This window comes from Pongo pygmaeus, chromosome 22, assembly GCF_028885625.2.
Source record: "Pongo pygmaeus isolate AG05252 chromosome 22, NHGRI_mPonPyg2-v2.0_pri, whole genome shotgun sequence".
Lineage (NCBI taxonomy): Eukaryota > Metazoa > Chordata > Mammalia > Primates > Hominidae > Pongo > Pongo pygmaeus.
In genome coordinates, this window is record NC_072395.2 from 28,227,327 (window position 1) to 28,246,432 (window position 19,106).

Genomic DNA, 19,106 nt, shown 5'->3' on the forward strand with positions numbered 1-19,106 from the left:
GTTACACTCATCTTCAGCTGTGGTCTGGGTGGACTTGGATTTTGTAACCAGACTTGTAAAACCTTTGGCCTGCTGTTGTCTGTAAAGTGATTCACCATTTCAATTACTATGCTATGTAAATCTTTCACATTTTACTTGCTTGCATTTTTGGGGGGCCCTACTTAATACACTTTTGTGAGGTTTTATTATACTCTCTAAAGACATTAAAAAAAACACCACCACTTCCTTCCATGATCAGGTATTCTTTCTAATATTTTAAATCTTCTTACAAGCTACTATTTGGAGAACGTGTGGATAAAAATAGAAGGAGACTCTGGAAAACATCAATATACATTACTTTTTTTCATTAAATATATAATATGCTTTTCTAGTATTTATGTAAAACCTTATAGCCATATGGTAAAATAAAGCCACCTTATCCTCCCCATCCTCTATCCTGTTTGTTTTTTTTCCTCTTCTAAAATTGTATGATTACAAAGAAAACATTTTTAACATGTCTAAAATACACCAGCCTGGGCAAGGCGCAAAACCTTATATCTACAAAAAATTAAAAAGAAAATTAGCCAAGTGGTGCATGCCTGTAGTCCTAGCTACTCTGGAGGTTGGGGTGGGAGGATCACTGGAGCTCAGGAGTTTGAGATTGCAGTGAGCTGTGATCATGCCACTGCCCTCTAGCCTGCGTGACACAGTGAGACCCTGTCTCTAAAAAATAAAATTTAAAATAAGCAAATAAGTAAAATGAAGGCAAAACATGTCCAAAATACAAATAAGCATAATCCCAACCATGCAAAGATAATAACAGATAGTTTCTCTTCCTGATCATATTGTTTTGTAACCTGTTACCACTTCCCTACTTAGCAATATACCATGGTTTCTGTCATTGTTGAAATGATAATGGGCGTATTTATCATTGGCATCATCTGGGTTAAGGAAATTGACCCATATATATTGGGAAATTGGATTAAAAGTCATTTTTATTGAAGGCAGTATTAGTTGTAACCTTTTTTGGAAAAAGAATTAATACTTAATAGCATCAAGGCTATTTTTTGTTAGAAGAGGGCTTGTTTCATTCACTTGTATATTTCATTTTTGTGAAATGAGAATCTTGTTTTAAATTAAAAGGACTGCATATTTATTAAACAATTCAGATTGTATAGAAGTATTTAAATAGAAAGTGAAAGATTCTTATACTTCTTCCTCCTATAACTCCTTTCCTCAGAGTTAACCACTGTTAATAGTTTGGCACATTCTTTCAGAATTTAAAAAATGTATATGTAAATGTACATCTGTGGTTAGTTTCTGAAACATCAGTTTTTAAGGGTTCATTGTTAATTATTGTAATTTGATAATGTCTAGATGGTAGTAGTATGGACAGAATATAATGCGTATGTAATTGGGTTAACTTCAGAAAGCAGAAATGTAAATGTTTAATTGTATTGATTTCAATTTTTGTTGATAAACCACTCTCAGCAGTCTTTCTCCTTATTAGCTTTTAATAAGAGACCTCATAGTAAATACAGAGATTCTTCTACAGTGAAATATATTTCTGCTTACTGCTTTAGGTATATTTTATCAAAAAAATCATTGAGTTACTGAGTATGACCAGTTAAAAATATGTTTGCATTTATTTTTAGATAGGCTTTTAGAAATACAAAATTAGTTGGTACTGACTGGTTTAAAGCGTATATTGGATATAAAATCTCCATAATAAAAATTACCTTTCATTTTGTTTTACTTTTAATTTTGAGAAAGATAGTTTTGCTTTTCAGATGTGATTGATCTCACTGGAGATGATAAAGATGATCTTCAGAGAGCAATTGCCTTGAGTTTGGCCGAATCAAACAGGGCATTCAGGGAGACTGGAATAACTGATGAGGAACAAGCCATTAGCAGGTAAAAACATAATTTGTATAAAGCAGATATAAGTACTTTTAAAAATAGAAATCATTAATTGGGTTAAATTAATTTTAAGAGGTAATAAGATATACTTTGTTACTCTAAACTAGTAATATGCTTGTGTATTTTTAAATTTTATGTAACCAAACTCTTCATATTTAGTTTTGATAGCAATTGGGTTTAGATTTTTAAGATTTTGGGATGGTGTTATGAGGGATTACATTTAGGTGCATATTTTAATATTTCTTTCATTTTTTTCTTCCCCTAATCTTTTCTGGACGCACTGTCCAATTTACAACAATTTATTGCAAGGGTCAGCATCCTTTTTCTGTAAAGGGCTAATAGTAAATATTTTTGGCTTTGTTGGCTATAGGGTTTCTGTTATAGCTATTCAGCTCTGGTGTCATAATGCAAAAGCAGCTATAGCTGATACATAATATAATGAGCTTGGCTGTATCCTAATAAATCTTGATTTACAAAGGCAGCCTGTTGGATTTGTCCCCTCGGCTGTGGTTTGCCGACCTCTGATCTATAGCATGGTAATATGTTTATATATATTGTTCAAATAAATGTGCAGGGCTCCAAGATGTGTGCTAGAATGCAGTTTTTAATTTAATAACCAAAACTTTGTAGTTTGAAACAGTTTGATTCATCTAAGGACTGAAAAAAACATTTGGTTTTCATAATACCTCTAAAAATGTAGACATAATAATTTAATAAGCCATTAAGCTATAACTAACTGTAATCCTCTAAACAACTATTTGAAGGCAGTGGTAACTCTATGTTACTGAAGAAGAAATTTAGCTTGCAAGAGGTTAAATGTGCTTTTTCCAAAGGCACACAGCTCAGATGCATCTTAAGACTTTAATATTCTTTTCCTTTAACATAGTCCTTTGGTAACAGAATGTACCAAATTTCTCAGGTAATTTTTCTTGGCACAATATCAATGGGATATTTCTTTCCAAATAATCAGAGATTACTATATGGTAGGAAATGTTTCAAAATGCTATGTTTAGCAAAGGCATATAATTTTTTATCTTAGTGCGACTTTTTAACGTCTTTAAATGTTACTTTGGAAACTACTTTGTAAGACATTATATTATGTAAAGACTTAATTAAACTCTATTGTCCCCCTCATTAGTTGTGGCTAATATTTATTGCCAGGAACTTTAGATGAAAACCAAAAAATACGTAGTTAGGCTTATTTTCTGAAGCATTTGAGAAATTATATGAATTGGGCTTTTTCTTTTTAAAACGTGTATTGCAATGCATAATTGTCTTGAATAATTATAAAACGACAATACTTAAACTTTGAGAAATATTTTAAATACAAAACACATGAGTTGGATTTCATATGTAAGGGGCATGATTTTATGTGAAAAGGGTTATAAAAAGAATGTATACTTGATACAAATATTATTTTTAAAATTATATTTTTGTTTATATGAATTTATATGAGTATATGAATATAAAATGTATGTGAGCTCATATACCCAATTAGTATCAGTCATTCTATTATGTGTTTTCTAATTAAAACAACAGGTACTAATTATATAATAAAAGTAAGGTAATATAAAAAGGGATGAAGGCTGTTCCTAATTTGATATTCAGTTCAATGTATATGTTATATTATTGTTTTGGATAGTTGTTTTTATCCAAAATGGCAAAAGAAAATCTCTTCAGATAATGCTTTTTTTTTTCATTCTAGGTCTTTTACATTTTAATATAATTTAAAAATAGTAAATATTTGGTAGATATTATTATTGTAGATGGCATAGAGATTTGGCATAATGTAACATGCCATAAAGCTATACTCCCTAGAAGTAAAAGAGTCATATTAATTATGTGTAAATTCAGTAACCCGCAATGAACAAATGGGTGTTCAATGCAAAATATGCATTTAATAAACTTATGTGTAAATCATGTTGTATTAGAAAAAGAGGATGTGGAGAGTTCTAGCTAAACATTATCAGAGATATATTTGCTCCTATGGGTTTATTAAGGTATGGAACTCTAAATTCAAAAGAGAAAATGATGCATTTTAAAGGAAGACATTTATATATTATGCTTAAAAGTAAATTAACTCCTTCTTCATTACTGAAGTTGATATAGGGAAAACCTTTGCAAATAAAATTCCAGAATCATTTGCTTATTATATTTTAGTAGACATAATTTAATGTGAAGTTACACATTAGGATACTACATTGTGTGTAATTTGATGAGATAAAGCCTGTCTTTTTACATCTTATAATCCTGTGGTTAGGCATTTATACATTTCATGCTAAAATTTTTTAAGTAGAACATTTTTAAAGTATTTCTTTATATACTTTTTAGTGTCAGAATTGGATGTATTTATTATCTCTTGATTATCACTGCCAGGACACAAGTGGAGTATGGACAGTTGAAATTTGTTAATAAACTACATTGTGACTGGTTTGTGTCTATGGCATATTTCTTGTGAAAATGGCTTGCCTTGTGAAATAACTTTGAAGTGCCTCATTAGAAGATAGTGCTGTTTTCTAGCTAAAATTGTTACAAAGAGCGCGCACCTTCAACAGTTTCAAGAAGTAGTAGACTACAGATTCTCTTTTTTCCTCATTACTTCTGTGTTTCAACTAGTTATTTCTTGTTATCTTCAGCTTGGAGTTGCCATTGGGGAAAGAAAGAAGGATCATGTCCAGGAATAGTCAGGGTGGAATTCTGAATTATTAAAATAGGTCTGTATAACTCCTACATTTTTTATCCTTATCATTACTGAGGAAGCAGCTGTGAAGGGGAACTGTCTAAAGATGGTGTGTGAAACAGGAGTGGATGAGGGAGGCAGAGTTAGAAATCTTTTAAAATTGATCTTTGAGGAGGATTTCAGTGCTCAATAATTCCAGGTACTTGTGGATGCTAAGGAGCATGGAAGGGCCATTGAATAACCATCAAACCATTTAAGGTGCATTATGTCAGATTATAGATGATCTGGAAAAGTAAGAAATATGACACAGATTAGTTTCCTGGGCTACAAGGTTGTGGCTGTAGGTGACTGATGAACAGCAGCAGTATAACTTGAAAAAGTATCAGCAACAGTGAGGTACCACTGATATCCCCAGGAAGAGGGATCAACTGGTCGATGTAGTCAGGTTGTCCATGTGGCAGGAGCCACACCGCATGCAGTGTGGGCTCTCCTACGGCCAGATACACAGGTCAGCTTTTGGTAGGAGTCACATGTCTGACAAGTAGTGGTAGCCTCTGTGTTAGAAACATAGAGTTCCTTAATTTGTACTCTGTATATGACAGTGGATGTGATTCCATTTTGGGTATTATGATTGTGGCAGTGGTGGTGATCTGGGTTGTGCAAGTTTGATCAAAAGCTCTATTCTGTTCATCTCATTGAAGAACACATTAGAGCACTCATCCATCACAGTGGCTAAAATTAAAAAGACTGATGGGAAGTGATGTCAGCAAGATTGCCGACTAGAGTTGCTTGGCTCTCATTCCCCTCACAAAAAAGGAACCAAAACAACAAATAAGTTTATTTTGTCTGGAGTGATGGAGGAAATGCACTGGAGAGTACCAAGAGAACAGCAAAGTCCCTGTGGAGCATGGAGTCAAGAATAGCTCCACAGGGAGGAGACCAAAGTATCCTGCCTCTGCCATACTGTCTCCCTTGCGAGGATTGAATCAAAGCCAGGGGATTCCTCTTCTTATAGGAAGAAGGTAAGCTGAGAATCATCAGTCCTCATCACCACCACAGATGCCAGCAGTCACTGCTACAAGAGAGTTCCCCAGTCCTCACAGGTCCCAAGTCCAGCATGAACAGTTGCTGAAAGTGCATGTGGCTGTGTTCCCCCACAGCAGGAACCTCTTTGACACCCTGCACCCCTGCAACCCAAGCAGCTAAGGGATGACACATCTGTGAAACCAAGCCCACATCTGGAGTGCTTCTTGACCTGGAGGCCAGTAGCCACCCTGTATCCCAGAGGCATTGCCCTCATTCCACAAAGTTCACACAAGTGCCTCTAGCACTGATACCTTGGCTACTTGGAGCCTAGGCTCAAAGGCACTACTGGAGCCCTGATACCTAAACCCACAAGGCTCCCTATTACCCAGGGAAGCAGGTGGGCCTGCATGGCAGGGCAGCCCCATGCAGCCACCAGGCTAGTGTACATCTGTCCCTGGCTCTAGTTGGCCTGGAGGTGGCCCCACCCCAAGGGAGAGAGTAGTGTACAGCCAGTGGGCCTGTGTGAACTTGCTCCCAGCTTGAACAGCTGGCCCAAAGGTTGTCTGCCTGTACCACTGGAGGATTCTGCACAGCTGCCGGGCCACAATTTCCTGCCTTTAGTCCAATAGCTGGTTTGGAGGCACTCTTTCCACAGCTCAACCCTACATCACCAGAGTCATGCACAGCCTCCAGACCTGCATGCATCCACCCCTGGCCTGATAGCCAGCCCAGCAGTAACCCTGCCATTCAGGAGAGACAATCGTACAACCTTTCTGGCCTGCTGCATCAGCATGTGCCTGACCAGCAACCAGCCTGGTGCCCCCAATTCCAGAAAAACCATGCCACCACAGTCATGGGCTCCTGCATACTAAGTCACTGAGATAATCACGGACATCGCAGGTGAGGATTCCAGCTCAATAATCTGTTTGGACACCACAATACTGAGTCCACCCTGAACCAAAGCCACCGCACCATTTCCAGTCAGCACCCTAGGACCCATCAACAGGAAAAAACCTCTTCCTATGAAAGCTGCTCGTTAAAATTGGAAAAAGAAATTGTCCATTAGATGCACAGGTACCAGCATAGAGACAGAAGACTCGTGAAAAAGCAAGGAAATGTGTCACCCCCAAACCTGGCACCACAATGCATCTTTAGTAACGGAATCCAAAGAAAAGAATATTCATGAAATGCATGAAAAATAATTCAAAATAATGACATTAAAGAAACTTTTGAGTTGTAAGAGAATACAACAATTTAACGAAATTAATAAATTCATTAGCTGAGTGAGAAATTGAACAAAGATAGATATTACGGAAAGGAACAAAACAGAAATCTTGGAGCTTGAGGAATTCAGTGAATGAAATTTCAAAAAAATACAATTGAGAGCCACAGTCACAGACTAGAACATGCAGAATAATACATTTCTGAACTTGAAGACGGATCTTTTGAAATAACCCATTCAGAGGAAGAAAAAAAAAAGAATAACAAAGAATGAAGAAAGCCCATAGGACTTATCAGACACCATTAAGCAAACCTATAATTCATATTATGGGAGTGCCCGAGAAAGAAGAAGTGAAGAGAGGCATAGACCACCCATTTGGTTAAATAGATTGTCTGTGCCCTTCTGCACTTCTTGGAAGAAAGTCTTGGGAAGTTATGGACATCTAGGAATGAAAAGATCCCCAATAAAATTCAACCCCTCAAAATCCTCTCAAAGGTACACAATTCTAAAAGTTGTAAGACAAAAACATTACATCATATATATGGGAATTCCCATTAGACTATCAGTACATTTCTCAGCAGATACTGTACAAGACAGGAGAGAGTGGGATGACATATTCACAGTGCTGGGAAAAAATAAAAATAAAATATAAAAATAAAAACTGTCAGCAGAGAATATATCCGGCAGTGCTATCCTTAAGAAATGAAAAAGAAGGGCCGGGCGCGGTGGCTCATGCCTGTAATCTCAGCACTTTGAGAGGCCAAAACGGGCAGATCATGAGGTCAGGAGATCGAGACCATCTTGGCTAACATGGTGAAACCCCGTCTGTACTAAAAAAAAAAAAAAAAAAAAAAATACAAAAAATTAGCCGGGCATGGTGGCGGGCGCCTGTAGTCCCGGCTACTCGGGAGGCTGAGGCAGGAGAATGGTGTGAACCCGGGAGGCGGAGCTTGCAGTGAGCCGGGATCGCGCCACTGCACTCCAGCCTGGGCGACAGAGTGAGACTCCATCTCAAAAAAAATAAAGAAAAGAAAAATAAATAGAGATGTTCCCAGACAAGCAAAGGTGATGGAATTCATCACCACTGGACTGGTCCTACAAAAACACTTAGAGGAAATAATAGGAAACGAAAGAATGATTAATATCATGAAAATATGTGAAAATACAAAACTCATCAATATAGGTAAATCCATAATCATATTCAGAATGCCCCAGTGCTGTAATGGTGCTGTGTAATTCCTTCGGTCCTCTAATATGAAGGTTTAAAGTTAAAAATGTCAGAAGCATCAACAGCTACAATTAGTGGCTAAGGAATACATGAAAGATAAAGATGTGGCTGGGTGTGGTGGCTCACGTCTGTAATCCCAGCACTTTCGGAGGCTGAGGCTGGCAGATCATCCGAGGTCAGGAGTTTGAGACCAGCCTGATCAACATGGAGAAACCCCGTCTCCACTAAAAATACAAAATTAGCTGAGCATGGTGGTGCATGCTTGTAATCCAAGCTACTTGGGTGGCTGAGACAGGAGAATTGCTTGAACCTGGGAGGTGGAGGTTGTGGTGAGCCAAGATCATGCCATTGGACTCCAGCCTGGGCAACAAGAGCGAAACTCTGTTTCAAAAAAAAAAAAAAAAAAGATGTAAATTACAGCAATCAAAACACTAATCATGGTGGGGTAGGGGAGTGAGGGGAAAAAGTCTAGATTATTTTTGTGTGACCAAAGTTAAGTTGTTACTAGGTTAAAATAGTCTGTTGTAACTGTAAGACTCTTCATGTTAGCTCCACGGTAACCACAAGAAAAATTATAGTAGATAAACAAGAAAGGAAACAAAGCTTAGCATTATAGAAAACCACCAAACCACAGAAGTAAACAAGAGGGAAAGAATCAAACGAAGGATCTTCATAATATTGAGAAAACAAACTAGCATGAGTAAATTATTACTTATCAATAGTAACCCTGAATGTAAGTGGATTAAATTCCCCAATTAAAAAATATAGAGCAGCTGGATGGATTAAAAAAAAAAAAGACCCAACTATATGTTGCCTACAAGAGACACACCTCATCATTAAATATAAACATAGACTGAAAGTGAAGGAATGGACAAAGATATCCCATGCAAATTCAAACCAAAAGTGAGCAGAAGTAGCCATACTTGTACTAGATACAATAGACTTTAAGTCAAAAACTGTAAAAAGAGACAAAGTCATTATGTAATAATAAAAGGATCAATTCGCCAAGAAGCAAAACTGTAAATATATAAGCACCGAACACCAGAACATCCAAATACATAAAGCAAATATTATTAGATTTAAAGGGGGAAATAGACTCCAGTACAACAATAGTAGGGACTTAAGCATCCCACTTTTAACAATAGACAAATGATCTAGAAACATGAGACTTAAACTACACCATGGACATTTACAGAACATGAACAGCTGCAGAATACACATTCTTTTCAACTGTGCATGGAATATTCTCCAGTAAAGATCATATGTTAGAGATGGTATCAAGTATTTTACCAGATCACAACTATATAAAACTAGAAATCAACAACAAGAAAAACGTTAGAAACCAACAAATAAATGGAAGTTAATATGCACCTTAATAACCAATGGGTCAGTGAAGAAATTAAAAGCGTAATTAGAAAGTTCCCTGGGACAAAGGAGCATGGAAACACATTATACAAAAACCCATGGGACATAGTGAAACCTGTTCTAGAAGTTCATGGAAATAAATGCCTGCATCAGAAATGAAGAAAGATTTCTAATAAACAGATTAACTGTGCAACTCAAAGAAACCTGAAAAGCAAGAACAAACTAAACCCAAAATTGGTAGGATGGAAATAATAAAGCTTAGAGCAGAAGTAAACAAATAGAGACTAAAAAAGCAATTCGAAAGATCAGTGAAACTTTTTTGAGAAGATAAACAGAATCAACAAACCTTTAGCTAGACTAAGAAAAAAGAAAAAAAAAGACTCGAATAAATAAAACCAGACATGAAAAACGAAACATTACAAATGTATCACAGAATTGGAGGATCACAAGAGACTATTATGAACAACTGTATACCAACAAATTCTAGAATATAGGAAAAATGGATAAATTCTTGAACACACACAACCTACCAAGGTTAAATTGAGAAGAAATGGAAAAAATGAGCAGACCACAATGAGTGAGAAAATTGAGTAACTGCTAAAGCCTGACATAAAGATCCCCAGTTTCTGATGGCTACATTGCTGAAGTGTGTCAAACATTTAAAGAACAACTAATATTAATTCTCAAACTATTCCAGAAAATTAGGAGGGAATGCTTCCATCTCATTTTATGAGGCCAACATTACCCTGATTCAGAAACTAGACAAGGACACAACAAAAAGAAAACAGGCCAATATCCCTGATCGACCTAGATGCAGAAATTCTGAACAAGATTCTAGGAAGTCCGATTCAATAGCATATTAAAAACATCATCCACTATGATCAAGATTCATCCCAGAGATGCAGGGATGGTTCAACATACACAAACCAATAAATGCGATACATCGCAGTAACAAAGAGAACGAAAACCATATAATTTCAGTAGATACAGAAAAAAGCACGTTACAAAGTTTAACATTCCTTCATGATAAAAGCTCTCAAAATAGATACAGAAAGTATGTACCTCAACACAATAAAGACCATAGTTGAGAAACCCACAGCTAGTAGTGTACTGAATGGGGAAGAAAATGAAAGCTTTTCCACTAAGATCAAGAACCTAACAAAGATGCCCACTTCCACCAATCCTATTCAGCATAGTACTGGAAGTCTTAGAGCAGTTAGGCAGGAGAAAGAAATAAAAGACATCAAAATTGGAAAGGAGAAAGTAAAATTGTCTCTGTTTCCAGATGATATGATCTTAAATATAGAAAGCACTAAAGAGTTCACCAAAAAACTGCTACAACTCGTAAGTGAATTCAGTAAAAGTGTAGGACACAAAATTAACACACAAAAATCAGTGCTTCTATATGCTAATGGTGAGTTATTTGAAAAATTAAGAAAACAATTTCATTTACAATAGCTACAAAAAATCAAGATACCTAAGAATAAACTTAACCAAAGAGATAAAAAATCTCTACACTGAAAACTATAAAACATTGAGGAAAGAAATAGAAGACACAAACAAATGGAAATACGTCATATGTTCATGGATTAGAAGAATTAATATTGTTAAAATGGCCATATTACCTGAAGTCATCTCCAGACTTAACTGCAGTCCATATAAAAATTCCAGTGACCCTTCAGAGAATTAGAAAAGACAATCCCAAAAATTCATATGGAACCACAAGAGAGCCCAAATAGCCAAAACAAGCCTGAACAAAAGGAACAAAAGGTAGAGGCATCACTACCTGATTTCCAAATGTACTGCTAGAATATAGTAACCAAAACAATGATATTGGTGTAAAAAACAGACACATAAACCAGTGGAACAGAATAGAGAGCCCAGAAATGGACACACCTACAGCCAACTGATTTTTGACAAAAACTGTTAACTGGAGTAAATCTAAGAAATGTACAAGAACTTCCAGGATGAGAATGATTAAACATCATTAAGACACATTAAAGAATACATAAATATTTTGAAACATACACTGTTTCATGAATTGGAAGACCATTGTTAAACTGGTCAGTTCTTTTTAAATTGATTTATGGGTTTAGTTTGATCCCAATTAAAAATACCATTAGTTTTGTTTTTGCTTTTTTAGGAAATAAATGAGATGTTTCATTCCCCACCGCTCCCTTTTTTTTTTCTTTGTGGTTGATCTATACAGCTTAAAGTATATGCATGTTTCTCAGTTAGTGTGATACTTCCCAAAAAGGGGCTTAGGTGAGCTATAAGGTGGGATATTTTCAGTATTACTGCTATAGGCAATTTAACAACACAAAAACAATAAAATAATAACACCCCCTCACCCCCCTGCCCAAGTAAAACCACCGTGTAATAAAATTTAATGGAAACATGAAGATCTACCATATGTAAATGCTTTAAACATTTAGCATAGTGTGTGGAAGGAAAAGACGCAGCAAAACATTTTGTTGTCTTTTTATATTGCTTACTACCAAGGTCATGACCAATTTTGAGAAGATAAAGCAAGGTGATAGGTCAGACTGGTTTTTGGTTTGTGGCTTGCGAGTTTACCCTTCAAACATTTTGTTATAGGCTATCTCTGAAATTTGCCTATCTTTTTTTTTTCTCTTCTACCAGCTGGTAATACCTGGATTTTAGCCACTGCATGTCTTATACTTAAGAGCTTGGGTAGTATCATTGGAAAGGCCAGGGGAGGAACCCTTATGCAGGATTTTGCTTTATAAAAAGTTTGGATTTATGGTGCCAGTACTAGATTATAGAAGGGGATCAGGCGGAGCAATAGAGCAGTATTGGAGCTAGAGATTGGCTTTTGCAATCAATCAGTCCATCAATAACCAAGAAGTAGCAGCATTTAATATCTTAATCATCCATTTACTTTAAAAACGTGTTTATCGCTCATTTTTAATGTTCACTCTAGAGGTAAAGCAAATTCTTGTTTCTGCTTTTCAGACACTGATTGGAGACACTGGTTAATATTTTTGGCACAGTGTTAAGTGTGTTTATTACGTTCTTTAGGAACCAAGAGGAGATGGTAGGAGGAGACCTACTGAGTCATGCTGTAAAATTCTGGTGATATAATATGTTTAAATTAAGAGGGTCAGGAAATCATGGCATTCCCCTTTCACCTACATTCTTTTTTTTGCACCACAATTCTACCATGTGGTATGGTTAAGGTGTATTGTGATAAACTCATTTCTTTAAAACCCATACTTTTGTTAAGAATGGATGACATTATCTACCGTATGACTGAATTGAGCTACTTGGGAAATGGCTATTATTTTTAAATCTTAGGTGACTTTGAGGAGCAATCAGCAATTACATGTATCTCTTGAACTTTAATCAAAGTTGTTACACTTTGTGCCTCATTTGACCTCTGTAAAGAAAGTTATATAGGAGTGCTGGGAAGATGTTGTCTTGGTTCGTATCCCTAACTTTCTTGCCCTTCTAACTTCCTTTTTGGAATGGTGTGACAAATGGTTCAGGCATTGCTTGCTCCTGGAAAGTACATTTGAGGCCACACATTCTTGCAAGTCCTGTGTGGGGAGAGAAAAGGCAAAGGAACTAAAAAGCTTACATTATCTCAATATATCAATGTGATGTTTACATTAAATATTTTGTATGTAAACATACAAATCAAGTGGTGTATATTTTTTGGTAGAGCAGAAGAGGGGCATAAAGGAATTGACTATACTTAAAACATTTCAAAAGACCTTCCTGGGGTTTAGTAATCTTAGCCCAGATCTGGAATATGAAAAATGTACTTAGGGTGTATTGTGCAGAAATCAGATGTCCTCAAGTTTTCTGTAACTAATGTATGTATGAACCATTTCCTGCTTATTATGATATGTGTGATCTGCTCTGTTGACATTATTAAGAAGGATTTGTTTCTTGTTATAATTAGTAGTTAAATATAACGACAGATGTTCATATGCTATAGATTCAGGATTACGTCTGGTTCTTTTAGACTTTTGAGGAGTTTATATTTTAGAATATGCTGTAGAATTCTCTTTTTACATAATTATTGTCTACCTGCACTGGTACTAGTCAATTGCTGGGTACCTCTTCTATCTCTTATATAGGATCACTGGTACTAATTGTTTTATGGTATCGTTTTTATCTACCTTTCCCAGAACTTATTCCATGTTTTAGTCTATTTATTTCTGACTACCAAGATATAAATAAGTTTGCTGTATCTCAGCGTCTAAATATACATATATATTACAAAAGGAACAAAATTTTCGAATGAGAATACTGCCATTTATAAAAGTCAATAAAAACTTAAATATCCCCTCTATATACGACAGTCTTTTGTATTACAGTTACTTTTTATATACTGTGCATTAACCTTTCTTTTTTGAGCATAAACCAGTCTTGAACAAATTCAGTTTGTTCGGGTTATTATTATTCTGCTGAACTGCAAAATTTAACTGTTAGAAGATCTTTAGGGCCTCCTGGGTCTCCAATAGGAGAGTCAAGTTGACTGTCTTTCTGTCTCTCCCTTGTATTCTTGAAAACTTGCTTTCTGGTAACAGTAGAATGTTCTAGATATTCTTTGGTTTTCCTCTGCCCCAGTTCATCTAACTAAATGTCTTTCAAGGAGTTCTATGTCTTTTCGTGAAACAAGCCTAGAGTCTGAGGTTGCCTGTGGGAGTTGGTTTTTCGGCAGAGAGTAGTGCTGGCCAGTTGGGTCACTCCTAAATGTGACAGAAGTAGAAACTGTTTACTTTTCACTACATGAGTTTACATTTTAACTTATCATGTTGTTACCAGTTTTTCAAAAATGCGTGTTTTATTGATTCCCAAAGACTGACTTCTGTATTCACATGGGATATTTTAATGATATTTTAGATTTCATTGTATCTAATGTCTTGTGGTAAATATTGCTGTTAAGGATAAAATGATAATATTTTGACATTAATCTGATAGGATAAAATCTTTAGGATAAAAATGGTGTGAAATGAATGAGATTTTCTTGATAAACCAAAAAGTTGAAAAAAAACTAATCTTTACTCAGGTTCTGGTAATTAACACAAAGTGGTTAAGATACCTGAATGTTATTTATGCTGATTTAGAATAATAAGTAACAAGTTTCTTTTTTTTCTCTTTTTTGGCTGAAGCCAAGTAGCAAGTAACACATTTCTTGAGCAGGCAAAATGCTTGGTTAGATCCTATGTAGGAACCAGGGTTTTCCAGTTATGATTATAGTTATGTTGTTGCATACTCAGGAGCAAGAAACATCATTAAAGTAGCATTACTTTTGCCATGTTTAGATATACTTAAGATATTCATAGGTGAGTTTATTTTGGAAAGGTTAACTATCTTTTGTTATTCTAATATGTATTCTAATATTTATTTCATTAAATTTTCCCAAAGGCAAACTTTTGGGCAAGGCAGTGAACATACAGGTTTTCTTTTCCTTTACTTGGCTGTCATAGAGGCATAGATCTCAAGAATTAAAAGGAATCATAAAGTTTAACTCACTTAACTTTTTTGTAGAAGAAGAACTAAGTGGTCGGTGGTGAAAGTGCAACTTGTTCAGTTTTTAATGTTTTCTTGATTCAGAGTAATTGTTATAAAAAGTAGTCATCATGTTATATTGTAAATATGTACTTTAGTTGGTATTTCTCAGAAAATTCATCTAGGTGGTATATTCCTGGTACTAAATATCTAATTTGTTGAAATGTGATTTATTGTACTTTCTATTATATAATACTGCCATTTTGTTTGAAATTTCATTTTTCTTAGGAAAAAAGACGACACTTCCCTATGTATTAGCATTGACACTGCTAAAACCTGTATTTGAGTAAAGTTAGTATTAAATATTATTTCTTCAAATACATTATTCAAATCTTATGTAATGAAAATGCTTTTAGAATGTGTGATATGCCTGGGATATATACCATTATATAATGCTGCCTTTTTTTCCACCATTGATTAAGAGTTCTTGAAGCCAGCATAGCAGAGAATAAAGCATGTTTGAAGAGGACACCTGCAGAAGTTTGGAGAGATTCTCGAAACCCTTATGATAGAAAAAGACAGGACAAAGCTCCCGTTGGGCTAAAGAATGTTGGCAATACTTGTTGGTTTAGTGCTGTTATTCAGGTAAGGATTTTTCTTTATTCAGTTCTTTTTTTTTTTTTTCCATTATTATTATTATTATTATTATTATTATTATTATTATTATTATACTTTAGGTTTTATGGTACATGTGCCCAATGTGCAGGTAAGTTACATATGTAGACATGTGCCATGCTGGTGCGCTGCACCCACCAACTCGTCATCTAGCATTAGGTATATCTCCCAATGCTATCCCTCCCCCCTCCCCCCACCCCACAACAATCCCCGAAGTGTGATGTTCCCCTTCCTGTGTCCATCTGTTCTCATTGTTCAATTCCCACCTATGAGTGAGAATATGCGGTGTTTGGTTTTTTGTTCTTGCGATAGTTTACTGAGAATGATGATTTCCAATTTCATCCATGTCCCTACAAAGGACATGAACTCATCATTTTTTATGGCTGCATAGTATTCCATGGTGTATATGTGCCACATTTTCTTAATCCAGTCTATCATTGTTGGACATTTGGATTGGTTCCAAGTCTTTGCTATTGTGAATAATGCGGCAATAAACATACGTGTGCATGTGTCTTTATAGCAGCATGATTTATAGTCCTTTGGGTATATACCCAGTAATGGGATGGCTGGGTCGAATGGAATTTCTAGTTCTAGATCCCTGAGGAATCGCCACACTGACTTCCACAAGGGTTGAACTAGTTTACAGTCCCACCAACAGTGTAAAAGTGTTCCTATTTGTCCACATCCTCTCCAGCACCTGTTGTTTCCTGACTTTTTAATGATTGCCATTCTAACTGGTGTGAGATGGTATCTCATTGTGGTTTTGATTTGCATTTCTCTGATGGCCAGTGATGGTGAGCATTTTTTCATGTGTTTTTTGGCTGCATAAATGTCTTCTTTTGAGAAGTGTCTGTTCATGTCCTTCGCCCACTTTTTGATGGGGTTGTTTGTTTTTTTCTTGTAAATTTGTTGGAGTTCATTGTAGATTCTGGATATTAGCCCTTTGTCAGATGAGTAGGTTGCGAAAATTTTCTCCCATTTTGTAGGTTGCCTGTTCACTCTGATGGTAGTTTCCTTTGCTGTGCAGAAGCTCTTTAGTTTAATTAGATCCCATTTGTCAATTTTGGCTTTTGTTGCCATTGCTTTTGGTGTTTTAGACATGAAGTCCTTGCCCATGCCTATGTCCTGAATGGTATTGCCTAGGTTTTCTTCTAGGGTTTTTATGGTTTTAGGTCTAACATTTAAGTCTTTAATCCATCTTGAATTGATTTTTGTATAAGGTGTAAGGAAGGGATCCAGTTTCAGCTTTCTACATATGGCTAGCCAGTTTTCCCAGCACCATTTATTAAATAGGGAATCCTTTCCCCATTTCTTGTTTTTCTCAGGTTTGTCAAAGATCTGATGGTTGTAGATATGTGGCATTATTTCTGAGGGCTCTGTTCTGTTCCATTGATCTATATCTCTGTTTTGGTACCAGTACCATGCTGTTTTGGTTACTGTAGCCTTGTAGTATAGTTTGAAGTCAGGTAGCGTGATGCCTCCAGCTTTGTTCTTTTGGCTTAGGATTGACTTGGCGATGCGGGCTCTTTTTTGGTTCCATATGAACTTTAAAGTAGTTTTTTCCAATTCTGTGAAGAAAGTCATTGGTAGCTTGATGGGGATGGCATTGAATCTGTAAATTACCTTGGGAAGGATGGCCATTTTCATGATATTGATTCTTCCTACCCATGAGCATGGAATGTTCTTCCATTTGTTTGTATCCTCTTTTATTTCCTTGAGCAGTGGTTTGTAGTTCTCCTTGAAGAGGTCTTTCACATCCCTTGTAAGTTGGATTCCTAGGTATTTTATTCTCTTTGAAGCAATTGTGAATGGGAGTTCACTCATGATTTGGCTCTCTGTTTGTCTGTTATTGATGTATAAGAATGCTTGTGATTTTTGCACATTGATTTTGTATCCTGAGACTTTGCTGAAGTTGCTTATCACCTTAAGGAGATTTTGGGCTGAGACAATGGGGTTTTCTAGATATACTATCATGTCATCTGCAAACAGGGACAATTTGACTTCCTCTTTTCCTAATTGAATACCCTTGATTTCCTTCTCCTGCCTAATTGCCCTGGCCAGAACTTCCAACACTATGTTGAATAGAAGTGGCGAGAGAGGGCATCCCTGTCTTGTGCCAGTTTTCAAAGGGAATGCTTCCAGTTTTTGCCCATTCAGTATGATATTGGCTGTGGGTTTGTCATAAATAGCTCTTATTATTTTGAGATACGTCCCATCAATTCCTAATTTATTAAGAGTTTTTAGCATGAAGGTTGTTGAATTTTGTCAAAGGCCTTTTCTGCATCTATTGAGATAATCATGTGGTTTTTGTCTTTGGTTCTGTTTATATGCTGGATTACATTTATTGATTTGTGTATATTGAACCAGCCTTGCATCCCAGGGATGAAGCCCACTTGATCATGGTGGATAAGCTTTTTGATGTGCTGCTGGATTCTGTTTGCCAGTATTTTATTGAGGATTTTTGCATCAATGTTCATCAAGGATATTGGTCTAAAATTCTCTTTTTTTGTTGTGTCTCTGCCAGGCTTTGGTATCAGGATGATGCTGGCCTCATAAAATGAGTTAGGGAGGATTCCCTCTTTTTCTATTGATTGGAATAGTTTCAGAAGAAATGGTACCAGCTCCTCCTTGTACCTCTGGTAGAATTCGGCTGTGAACCCATCTGGTCCTGGACTTTTTTTGGTTGGTAAGCTATTGATTATTGCCACAATTTCAGCTCCTGTTATTGGTCTATTCAGAGATTCAACTTCTTCTTGGTTTAGTCTTGGGAGGGTGTATGTGTTGAGGAATTTATCCATTTCTTCTAGATTTTCTAGTTTATTTGCATAGAGGTGTTTGTAATATTCTCTGATGGTAGTTTGTATTTCTGTGGGATCGGTGGTGATATCCCCTTTATCATTTTTTATTGCATCTATTTGATTCTTCTCTCTTTTTTTCTTTATTAATCTTGCTAGCGGTCTATCAATTTTGTTGATCCTTTCAAAAAACCACCTCCTGGATTCATTTATTTTTTGAAGGGTTTTTTGTGTCTCTATTTCCTTCAGTTCTGCTCTGATTTTAGTTATTTCTTGCCTTCTGCTAGCTTTTGAATGTGTTTGCTCTTGCTTTTCTAGTTCTTTTAATTGTGATGTTAGGGTGTCAATTTTGGATCTTTCCTGCTTTCTCTTGTGGGCATTTAGTGCTGTAAATTTCCCTCTACACACTGCTTTGAATGCATCCCAGAGATTCTGGTATGTTGTGTCTTGGTTCTCGTTGGTTTCAAAGAACATCTTTATTTCTGCCTTCATTTTGTTATGTACCCAGTAGTCATTCAGGAGCAGGTTGTTCAGTTTCCACGTAGTTGAGCGGTTTTGAGTGAGATTCTTAATCCTGAGTTCTAGCTTGATTGCACTGTGATCTGAGAGACAGTTTGTTACAATTTCTGTTCTTTTACATTTATTGAGGAGAGCTATACTTCCAAGGATATGGTCAATTTTGGAATAGGTGTGGTGTGGTGCTGAAAAAAATGTATATTCTGTTGATTTGGG

General features: G+C 36.0%; 1 protein-coding gene across 3 annotated transcripts in view; it reads left to right on the forward strand.

The window, feature by feature from the left end:
- Positions 1–19,106, forward strand: part of USP25 (ubiquitin specific peptidase 25) — a 153,789-nt gene that overhangs the window by 45,388 nt on the left and 89,295 nt on the right. For all 3 annotated transcript variants that reach the window (XM_063659641.1, XM_063659642.1, XM_063659643.1), the window contains 2 exons: positions 1,770–1,893; positions 15,387–15,549. The gene's annotated coding sequence lies outside the window, so the exon portion shown is untranslated. The remainder of the gene's footprint in view (positions 1–1,769; positions 1,894–15,386; positions 15,550–19,106) is intronic.